Source organism: Vidua chalybeata, chromosome 2, assembly GCF_026979565.1.
Source record: "Vidua chalybeata isolate OUT-0048 chromosome 2, bVidCha1 merged haplotype, whole genome shotgun sequence".
Lineage (NCBI taxonomy): Eukaryota > Metazoa > Chordata > Aves > Passeriformes > Viduidae > Vidua > Vidua chalybeata.
In genome coordinates, this window is record NC_071531.1 from 60,399,404 (window position 1) to 60,410,616 (window position 11,213).

Consider the following 11,213-nt stretch of genomic DNA (forward strand, 5'->3'; position numbering starts at 1 on the left):
AGAAGGTCTTGATTAGCGTAGGAGTTGTACACAAACCACTTGTGATACTCCTTGATGATGGATGGTAATTCTCCCGCAAGAGGCATCATACCTCCTATCTGGAGGCTGCTCCACTGGAACGCAGGAAAAAGGTGCTCAAATTAGATTTCACAGGGATATCTGGGAGACGTCTGCAGCCTTCTCATATCTCACTCTGTCTGTAACAGAATTTGATTTATTTTCTAGCCCGAGCCTGAAAAAACGCCACAAAATACTTGAATGAAGTACTCTGCTGGCTCTGATACTCTTGTGTGTTAGGCTTCTCAGGCAATTTCTTCCCATTGTCGTCAGGAAGACACTGGAAAGGGGGAAGGGAGTGGCTTTCTAGGTTAATATACAGTGATTATGAAACAAAAGGAGTAGCCAATTGCTCTGGCATGCCACTGTAACAGTTTGGGGGGAGGTGGCAGGGTGGAAGGGGGATTTAGCAGTTCATAGCTGGGGGTGGGCAGTCTTTCCCCCACTGGAAGTGGAGACACTTTTGGCCGTGGACTTCCCCTGTGCAGCAGCTTGACACTGCTGCGGAGTTCTCCCTGTCGCCTGCTTGTAAGCCGGTTGCTTGCAAGACAGGGGGAGACCCAACTCCGCCACCGCCCGACACCCACGCAGGCCGCATGTGGCCCCAGAGGCACTGCCGCCGCCCCTCCTGAGAAGGTTCCGAGCTCGCACCAGAGCTCCTCCTGCCAACCGCGAGGAAGCACCCGACTGCCTCGCCAGAGCCACCAGTGCCGCTGCCGGCCGTGGTCGTAATTACACCAAGGGGAAACAGCTTAGCAAGTGTAAAACTTTCTGTTAGTGTTTTGTTGTTTGCTCTGTTCAGATATCTATACAGTTTATAGTAAAGATCTGTTATTCCTTTGGCTACATTTTTGCCTGAAAGCCCTATAATTTTTGGAGTTATAATAATTTGGACGAAGGAGTCTTCCATTTCAGGAAGGTTCTTGCCTTCCTTGGCAGACATTTATCTTTTAAACCAAGACATTAATTGGCACCCAATGTAAGGCTTCGAGAGGAAAGGATGAAAAGAGAGTAAGAGTTCTTTGGTGACCCATTTGTGTATTGGATATAGAAACCTTATTAGGCATGTGGTCCAGCTTACCAGTTCAGGTTTTTTTCCATTTGCAGGTCATTATCTAAACATAGGCCCTACAACTAAGGCCATTGTGACTGTTACCAAGTTTCTAGAATGAATCAGTTAGGTGAGGAATTAAGTTCTTGTAAACCTCTTTTTGAATGTGTGCACATGGCTATCCAACTACTACAGCCTAAATTGGGGTTTCACTAATGAAAGTACCTATTGTGGGGGAGGAATGCAGAGGGGTGTTTTCTGCCAGCACTTCTTCAGGCCTACCAAAACAGCTTTTGAAGGGTTTAAATTCCCATTGCATGCTAAATATACCATATTCTTGCTGATGTTTTGCTAAGTTTATTCAATACAGTCCATTCAGCATTTAAAGACAGAATGAGGCTGCTTCAAAATCTGCCCCAGAGACTAGGAATGCTGCCCAAAAGCCTGCTACACAGGCTGTAGACACTACCCAGCAATACCACCTTTCCCACTGAGGGAAAGGTGGACAGTGCAGCCATAGAACCAACAGATATTACAACCATCCAGGTTCCAGCTAAACCACAAGAGCAGCCACAGCCAGCAGCAGTCGGCCCTGGGCAGAGGCCCTGGGCAGTTGGCCCTGGGCAGAGGAAGTATAAAACCAACCAGGTACAAGGGCCCTCACAACCAGCAGAGGAGCCAGAGCCCAAGATCATCACTGAGTCCCTGTCATTTGACAGTCTCTGCAGTCTGTGAAAAGATGTTACATGACGGGTAGGCAAGGCTACCCTTGCCTGATTGACTCAAGTTTGCCTGATTGACTGGACATCATGGGTGCAGGTGTACAACTTGATGGTACCGAAGCAAGGTTTTTGGAGTCCTTGCCCTGGAGGTGGGTATGAAGCAGGCATTTGTGAGAGAGCCAGGATCCTTTCTCTCCAGGAGTGGCTTCTAACAAATGTAAGAGAGAGATACACATTTGAACTTACATGGAAAAGTCTAAATTTTAATTTGATTTATGCTTGTAACAACATTTATATTTATAGTAATAAATGCAACACATATATGGTAATCCATACAGTGTAGTTATCCACCCTGAGTTGAAAATAGCCCAACTAACCGCAGATAAAATCCTGTGCACAGAGATTGACAGCAGCATCTTCTGTTATTTGTCTTTATCCAAAACACTAACAAAAGTGTCCAAGGAATGGAAAACGAGGTCTCTTGTACAAGACCTTTCAGAGAGTATAGGATAGAGCAACAAATACCTTTTGGGGCTGGATTTCCTTCCAAGTGCCCACAAGATCTGTGTGTCTACCAGTGCCTACATAGCTGTCACCTCAGATTAGCAGAACTTCTGTATTATTATTTAAAAGGCAGCATTGACTTTATTTCTGTGTAATTTATCATTTTACCCTAGGATATGGTCTTCTACTGATGCAGTCCTGGATGCAGATGAAATACAGCCCTGAATCCTAACACATCCACCTGCTAGTCCAAGTGGTGTATCCCCAGCAAGGGGATAGTGCTCCTGTTCCTCCAGGGCATCATCACTGAGGCAAATTCAGGTGTAAGAAAAACTGCAAGAGGGCATATACAAGAAACCTGGAGAGGGGAGGACTGTAGTCACATCTCTATGGTGTTTCCCTTCTTTCCTCTAAAGAAAAATAGATTTCACAAAAAATCCTGTCATTTTCCCAAAAGGTTTCAGAAATTGAAAACTATTTTTTGATGCTTTTTTCCATTTAATCAATGGCTCAGAGCTGGTAGTCAGGAAACCTGGTTTAAATTCCCAATCCCATTACAGGCTTCCAGTATAGCTGGGAACACATACCTGCAAAATGGCATGGCAATACCAGGTCTGTTGATGTCTATTGAGCTGAAGTGGGCTGGATAATAAATGTCTTTCTGTGTGGTTCTTCTGGGTGAAGTGCCTAAATATTTCTAATTTTCACATGACCCTTATTTTTCAAAATTTTTCAAAATGTGGCAAATCAAGCTCCCACAGTGGGGTTACCAAGATATTCACACTGCTTAAAATGCAAAAACACACCTCATGTGATTCTCAAAAGTACCAAGACACCTAAGTCCTACTAGTTTAAGAGATTGGAGCATACTCTATTTGGAAGATTTTATAAATCCCAGCAATGTCACTCTGAATTTCTAAGCTTGCATTGCTTTTTCCAGGACAGTGTCTGGTTTGTGCTACATTTTCTGAGGGTTTGGGCTTACTTGCCATTACTGGAAGATTACCCTGGTAATTAGACTTTCCCTTCTAAGCTAAGGAGAAGATTGCTTTACACAATGCCTTTCATCTCCTCTAATATGTGCCATATTATCCTCTTGATTTCTTCCATCTGGGCAAATCTTTTGTTGACCTCACCTGAATTCTAAAACCTTTCAAAATAAGCTCTTCCACTTTTGTTCTCTGATCTAGTAATGGTGGATGTGACTGAAAGGTCAGAAGTCTGAGATTAGTCCTGACCTCACTCTTGGGCTTCACACTGGCAGTAGGTTAGAAGCTTTGAACTTGGCATCCTGACAAGTTGTTATTGCTACCTAACAAAAATCAGCTCACCCTCGTGTCTGGGGAGGGTGTGGGGCAAAAGATACGGGAGATGGGTTCCTTCAAAGAGTGAAGCTTTTCCACACAGCATGACACAGAGACAGGAAGGCTTTAATTAAAGCAAGGTAAAATCTTGACAGACACTAACTCCTAAAACACAGCCCAGAAATGCTCTTAATTGAATCCTAACTGGGTTAGATGAGGTGGACAATTAATTCCACTTTAGCTTTTACTTAAAGGTGAGCTGCCAACCTGTCATGAAAACTGAGTAGAGACCAGATTTCTGCACTGATTGGCTCTCGTATTTTACAAAGTCAAGAATAAATCAAGTCAGGCTAACACGAATATTTAGTATATAACCCTAACAGACAAGATCTTCAGGATCATGTGACTGTTATCAAAGGCAACTGCTTTGACAAAGAATGTATTCAAACATATCTGCCTCCATCTGAAGAGAAAAATTTTCCTTTAATGTTAACTTATATAATTCTCTGTTTTTAGTCTGGAGGAAGGAAGCTACTGCAAACTTCTCTCTGTCAGACTGTGAGAATGTGTGTGCTCATATCTGTCTACTCCCACTCTAACAGCATCTGACTCTGTTGGCCAAGCTCAAACACTCTTGCAGGACATTAGAGACCAAAAAAGTTTTGTTTGGTATCCTCCTGAGAGCAAAGGTTTTCTAGTCAGTCAAGCAGAGAGGCAGACCCATAACCGCATTTGAAGCCAGACAAATACAACTTGAAAATAGAGTCTGCTTTTTTAAAAGCACAGCTATAAAATGAGAAAGCCTTCAATTGGACTTTGTGTCTTCTTAGGCAGCAGAGTTAGTCGGCCTAAAAATACAAGTCCAGAGGAAACCTGGCTCATTTTGATCCAGAGCTACCTATTTCTTAGATTTTAAAGTCATAGTGGGCCATTAGATCATCTAGTCTGAGCTCTATATAATATGGACTATAAAATTGCATACTCCAGTAAGGAACGCAATAACTTGTGCTGGGCTGAATCTTCTGTTCCAACAGGCATTTGCTCACAATTTGAAAGTGTCTGAGGAGGAACACCCTACTACTTTCATTGGTATTTCGTTTCAACACCTAATCATTCCCACTGTTAAAGCTCTTTTTGAAATGAAATCTGTCTGCTTTTGAGTTCCAGCCTTGGACCTCTGATAGACTACAAGGCTCTGTTGCCTCTGGCTCTTTTCTCCTGAGGACGAACTTCCACCCTTTCTGAACCTCCTCTTGCCCTTTCCTTGGTAAGTGAAGCGGGTGAAAATCTACCATGAGATTTGTTTTTTTCCAAGCTTTTGAATACTTTTGTGACTTTTCACTTTTTTCAAGGGCTTTTCAAAATATGTTGACATAATAATAGCTTGGACAACTTACAAAATAGACTTTTATTGATGCAATCAATGCACATGGGGGAAAAGGGTGAGAGGTGAAGAGACAAGAATTGAAACAACCCAGGAGTTTAATTTCTCTGTCTGGTGGGGACATTTGACAGTGTTAAAATTTCATGTGTTTCAATAAGCACATCTCCTCTCCTAAAATTATTAAAAGTCAGAAACTAGTTTGAAAAGGGAGACAGAGGAAGAAGCTCATTCAGGGCTCACAAGAGGTTTCCAATAAGGATGGAGAAGAGTTGAGGGCACAGATATGTTAATGTGATATTCTCATGGCTTGTTGAGCATGTCCCAGCAATGATGGCTCATACAGTTTCACTTCTGGAGTTATTCTGTCACAGCCTGGCTATATCTTCTGCTCTAAAGGATGTCTAAATTCAACTGCAGTAGAAAAGAGTGCACAGAGGCTATGCACAATCAATCTGATGGAGTATTTGTGGAGACTAAGTTCAGCTCTTCAGGCCCTCACTTCCTGGCCCACTGATAACACAGACTGTAAATCACTCCTTGCATGGTTTTCATTTTTAAGTTCTGCTTTAAAACAGAAAACTTATGTCTGTTGGAAGAATAAGCCAAATATAACAATGGCTCTTGGGGTGTGGTGGTAAAGCAGCAAAATGTCTCATTGTGGATGAGGAACCACATATTAGAGCCTTCCTCTAGATTCGGGACAATGACCACCCGAAATAGCTTCCACCATCACGGGTCACCAGCAGATGGCTCATGGGATACACAGATCAGTATTGGTGCCTTTTGCCCAAGGCCCAGCTCTGTCTTTCTGTATCTGACCCCTTCTACAGGCCAGCCCTGTGGGAATATAGTAGCTAATGTCAGAGAGATCATTCCCAGGAGCTTCTTCATCACAGTCACCACCAGAAAGCAATCAGAGCCCTAAAAGGGAAAACTATTAGTCAGAAAGGGAAATCAGTTCAAATAGGTCAGGGGAAGTCTAGACTGCAAAGATGCACCATGTCTTTCACTTAATAGTGGTTTTGTCTCCTTGGTTTGGGAGGTTTTTTGGAGCACTGGAGGGGAGCAAACAATGTTGCTAACCTGCAACAGCTCAGCAACAAACAAATGCATGTGTTGTGATTCTTGGGTGTCTTGTTCACGGCCAGGAGGTGGACTCAATGATCCTTGTGGGTTCCTTCCAACTGAGGATAGTCTAGAATTGTACTATTTTATCTCTATCTTCCCATGTATTCTGTTAAGTGAGCAACATATCTTTGCATGGGCAAAGAAAACAAGGACCTATCCTGCACATTGTGACAGCCTGATGTTATTGTCTCACTAGGATATACCAGAGAAGTGTCCTTGTGCTGTCCTGCAGATCCATTTTTTTTCCCCTCCTTCTCTACTTTCTGTTTGTGGGTCTGCTGAGATGGGATTGCCACACATCTCCCTGATTTAAAGCATGAGAGATCCAAGATGAAGAGAAATTTGGATTTTATGGGACTTTGGCCAACAAACTCTTCCAAGTGCTGTGGCACTGATCTATGTGAAGTGTGTAAAACAGGACTAACAAGGAGAGGAAGAGGGTTTAACCTATATTACAGAATCCATAAATCACCATTGAGAGGGTAAAAATTGAGTAGCAATTCTGTGGCTATAAAATTCACACACTATGCTAGGGTGACAAAACAGCAACATTGGAAATAGATTTTCAGAGCCCAAAAGAAACTCAGTGGCTTTCTAAAGGTATTAAAGTGTCTGCAAGGAGCCTTTGGCAACTTTAGCAAGCTTCCTTTCACCCATTAGGAAGAGAAAGAGGCAAGTTTTCCCCATTTTCTCCCCCATTCCTGTCAGCTCAAAGGAAGGCAAAGGCTTCTGCCTAGCTCCTCCTCATGAAGTAAAAGTGACAGTCCATGAGGACATATATTTGCTTCCATCTTGCACATGTCCAGGCCACCATTATCAGTGCAAATAAATTTCTCTCCTGATCTCTTAGTCACAGAGTCACACTATCATCTTGGGCATCCCTAGCTTTGCTGCATTTATTGTTGTTGTTGGAAGTTAGGGTTTTTCCTTTTGTTTTTCTTTTCTCCTAGGAAATTTCCACCTATTTTTGTTGCTAAGGAACAATAACTACCAGCTACTCAAGGGAGAGAAAAGGAGTTGCCAAGCTCAGGGGAGGAGGGCATCTGGCTGCATGTCTCATATCCCAAGGTTTCTCTCAGAGGGGCAGAGATACCACAAGAATTGGGCTTGGAAAAAAAGGTGCTTGGACAGCTGCTAGTTCTCTCTTGCTCTCAGCTTTGGAGGAGGATGGTCGAACTGCTTGGAGGAGGGAATTCGCTGTAATCGCCAGAGCACCACCTGGTCCTGCTTCCTTTGCCGTAGATGAGCCTTTGCTGATGAATGCAACTCCTGAACTGGGACCTTATTAGTACCCTACCTCACTAAAAAGCAGGACTTCCACCATCTGCTGAGGTGCCTCAGGGGAAACCCCAGGATCCCAAGCCTTTTCTCCTCCCAGGGAGCCTTTTCCCTGCCCTACTCCAGAGCTGGGCTGCCACCTGCCAAGTTTCTCTGATACAACTCATCTACCACTCCGGGTCTTTGCTCATCCCTGCCTTCCCAGCTTGCTACTCCGAGATTCCTACTGTTATAGGTAAAAATGATCAAGGCGAATTAATAATTAATAAAATAGATTTTTATTTTGCAACCAAGATTCAGTCCAAGATATCCACAATCAAAAAGTCAGTACCGAGCCTGGGGATTGGCGCTGGGTGAGACACAGGTCTGACCTCTACAGCATAGGGTCCCCTATGTTCACACCAACTGTTCTGTCTGAGCAGTTCTTATACTGTCTATTCTGCCTAAGGCAGGATTTCTTTTCTTCTTTTCAACAGTTCACATATTCATGTCGTTTCTTTTCTCTGCATGGAGCTGAACAAAACAAGTCTGGGAAGCAATGTATATCGACCATGGAGTTACTGGAATTCGGCATTGAGATGCGTCTTCCTGATGGCTCTGGCTATCTCAATCTGAGATATTTATCGAGCATTCATCATCTAGGTGTTCCTTGGATCACCTTGGAGAAGCACCCATCTCCGAGTGAGAAGCACCCATCTCCTTGCGAGCCACATTTATTCGCTTGCAAATTAGGTCCTTTTCTCCCTGCTGCCAGCTGCGGTTTCAAAATACTGTGAAGCTTTCGAAATACTGGGAAGCAATCTTGCCCTCCCCAGCATGAGTGCTTAAGAGAACTTACAGGAATATTTCCAATATAACATATTTCATACGTCTATTTCAAATATGCACAAATTATTCAAAATACACATAACACCACTACAGCTCCTTTTGCTATCCAGAGGGGGCACCAAGATCGGCTCCCACTGTGAGTTTGTAACAGAAGCATTTTCTGCATCCCTGTCTGCCAGCTGCGTCCGCCATTACCGCCTGGAGGGAGACGGCTGAAACTCTCTCCATAGCACCCCCTGCAGCTGCAGGGAATCTTCACACCTGCCCCGCCCAGCTGGGGACGGGATGGGACGGGACGCCTTAAACATTTCAGGAACATTTTGACTGGATGACAAGAAGGACTCCATGAATCCTCAGAGGTTTGTGAGGACCGTGCTGGAGCGGAAAAGGCAAGGAAGGAAGGGCTGCCAGTGAGATAGGGAGGACTACCAGGTATAAAAACCTACCGCATCCCATGCTGGAGCACAGGTTTCATGGTTTTCTCTGTCTATGGCAGGTCACTATTCAGTTGACTGGTGCTATACTTTTTTAGGATTGTTCCCTGAGATGTGGATATGGTAATGCAATGGTTTATAAACCTTTCACTTCTGAGTCACTGTATACGGAGCTCACAAAAGACACAAAGGCCTTCAGCTTTTCCTAGATGTATGAACTGTAGAAACATCCAAACTGCATGAAAAAGGAGCAGACAGTGTTACTGGAACACAAAAGTATTTAACCATTTATGATTTATGCGAAAATATAATGGCATAAACTGAGACCATTCCATTTGAAGCAGCTGCACTTAGCAAGCCAGTTCCTTGACAGCAGATGACATTAAACCATGGCTCTCTCCCATGCAAGCTGTTTTGTGAGCCTGCCTGAAATGAACAGGGCTAATGCCTTTATTAATGTTCAGCTCTTTATTAAAAAGATCAGCTGGGCAGGTGGCTCGACACAGAGCTTGCCCCCGCGGTTGTAGCTTTCCCAGGCAGCCGGAAGGAAGGCGGCGTGCAGAGTCGGTCACTGGAGTCACTAGCAGCAGCTGTCCTTTCTCCTTTCCTTGTGGCACACCGGTGGCCTGAGGATGAGGAGGCGTGGTGTGCAGAGTCTGTTGCTGAAGTCCAGAACAACAGCTGTCCCCGCTCCTTCCGTGGTGGCAGCACCAGGGCTCTCTGTCTCTATCTCCCAGCTTCTCAGAGCCTAATATAGTCTGTTCTTTCTTAGGTGATGGCGACGGTTAAAAGCCAGTCAGGGGATGTGTTTCCCTCTTCCTCAGCTAGGGCATTTGTCTAGACTCCTCTATTGTGTTCAGTTTTTGATTTATATTCATTTTTATCTCCTAAAAATACTCCCATGATCCTAAGGGGTTTTTATTTGCATGTTAGTCCCAGAATGGCAGCGTGGAGGGGTGGGAGGCCAGGTAGTTTAGAGAAAACAAACAGAGCAATTAGCTAATTAGCATTTCAATATCGGTACTTAGCTAGAGTTAATAGTTTTCTTTTAGTGTTGCCATGGGAACTAGGAAAGCGCAGCCCGCGTCTCTGGGGAACATGTGGAAACTGTTCATAACACTGCCCACTGTGACACCAAAGTCTATCAGTTTCAAGCTCTGGTGTGAACATTGTGTCAACCACCATTTCCAACCCAGATCATGCTCATATACTTCCAGCAAGATATGCTGGCACTTTACCACATATTTCATGGTATGCTTTTATTAGTCTGAGTATGTGCATACATTCTGTTTTGTTTTGTTTTGTTTTTCTTTTTAACTGCATGTCATACATGGTTTTGAACATGAAAGAGAGTGATTTCTTAGCTTTATAGGTTTGGATTTTATCCTCTGGTTTTAGGGTTGTATCTCTTAATAAAAACAAAATGCTGGAGTCCAATCTGTCAAATTAAAGCAAAGACTTACCAAAGGAAAATATGCTTACAAAGTAAATATAGATTAATTTAATTGGTTCCTATTTTCACTTCTATTGGAGCCTGAAACTATAATCTGGTGCTGAGGTAGTTAATTATGTGTGAGGTAGCTACTGTGCAAAAAATTATAGGAAGTGAAACTCCCAGACTTCTTGCCCTGATTGTTACCCTGTTACCTGAAGCATCTTGGCTTTGTTATTTTGTAGAAGGGAATGAATTGAGTGCCAAGCTCTGCAATCAAATGTTCAGACAAATACCTCCTTTAGTGTTTTTGTGACGGGTGGTTACAACTACAGGTATTTTCCTACCTGGGTGGGGTCAAGATTGTTTATGGAAGGGAAGTCAGCAGATAGGTTTAGCACTGCTGGGATTGCCGGTACTGGTTTTTTTGTTTTTCTCTGCCTTAATGTAGTCTCGGCTTTAATTGCTCTGTTTTTTTTCCCCTCCCTGCTCTGGCTGTGCAATAAAGGAGCTTTGTCTGGTTGTTTGTGGAGGGGATGGAGAGCAGTGGTGGGTAGAGAATGCAGTGTTGGTACAGGTCTCAGCAGCAGCATCATTGAGAGAGCCACCACTAATGTTCTTTCATTTCATTTTGCCAAAACAGTCACTCCTGGAAGCTGAGAATTAGCTCAGGCAGCCCATCTGGATTAAAATAACCCAAGAAGTGCTACATGGCCATCACAGCGCCCAGGATGTACTTAAGCTGCAGGATGTACTTAAGCTGCAGGAGCTAAAATCAGCTCCAAGCACGTGTTCTGCTCCTTCCCCTGCACCTCGTGTTTACAGGGTCTCATGCGCAGCTTGTGGCCATGTGGCTTTTGGGGACTGCTTCAAGACACAGACAAAAAATTTAGAGCAATGAGATGACACCAAAAATACAAGGACTTTGGGGTGATCACTGTCCATGCAAATTCCTGATCAAGATTAGAAACTGACTTTGATAGGTACAAGCCTTTACATGCCAGGACACCAGCTCTGTTTCCTGGAGTCTGCAGTAAAATCAGCCAAGACAAAAGTTCTGTATTTCAGCAAGTGCCAGCATCTTCTGTATG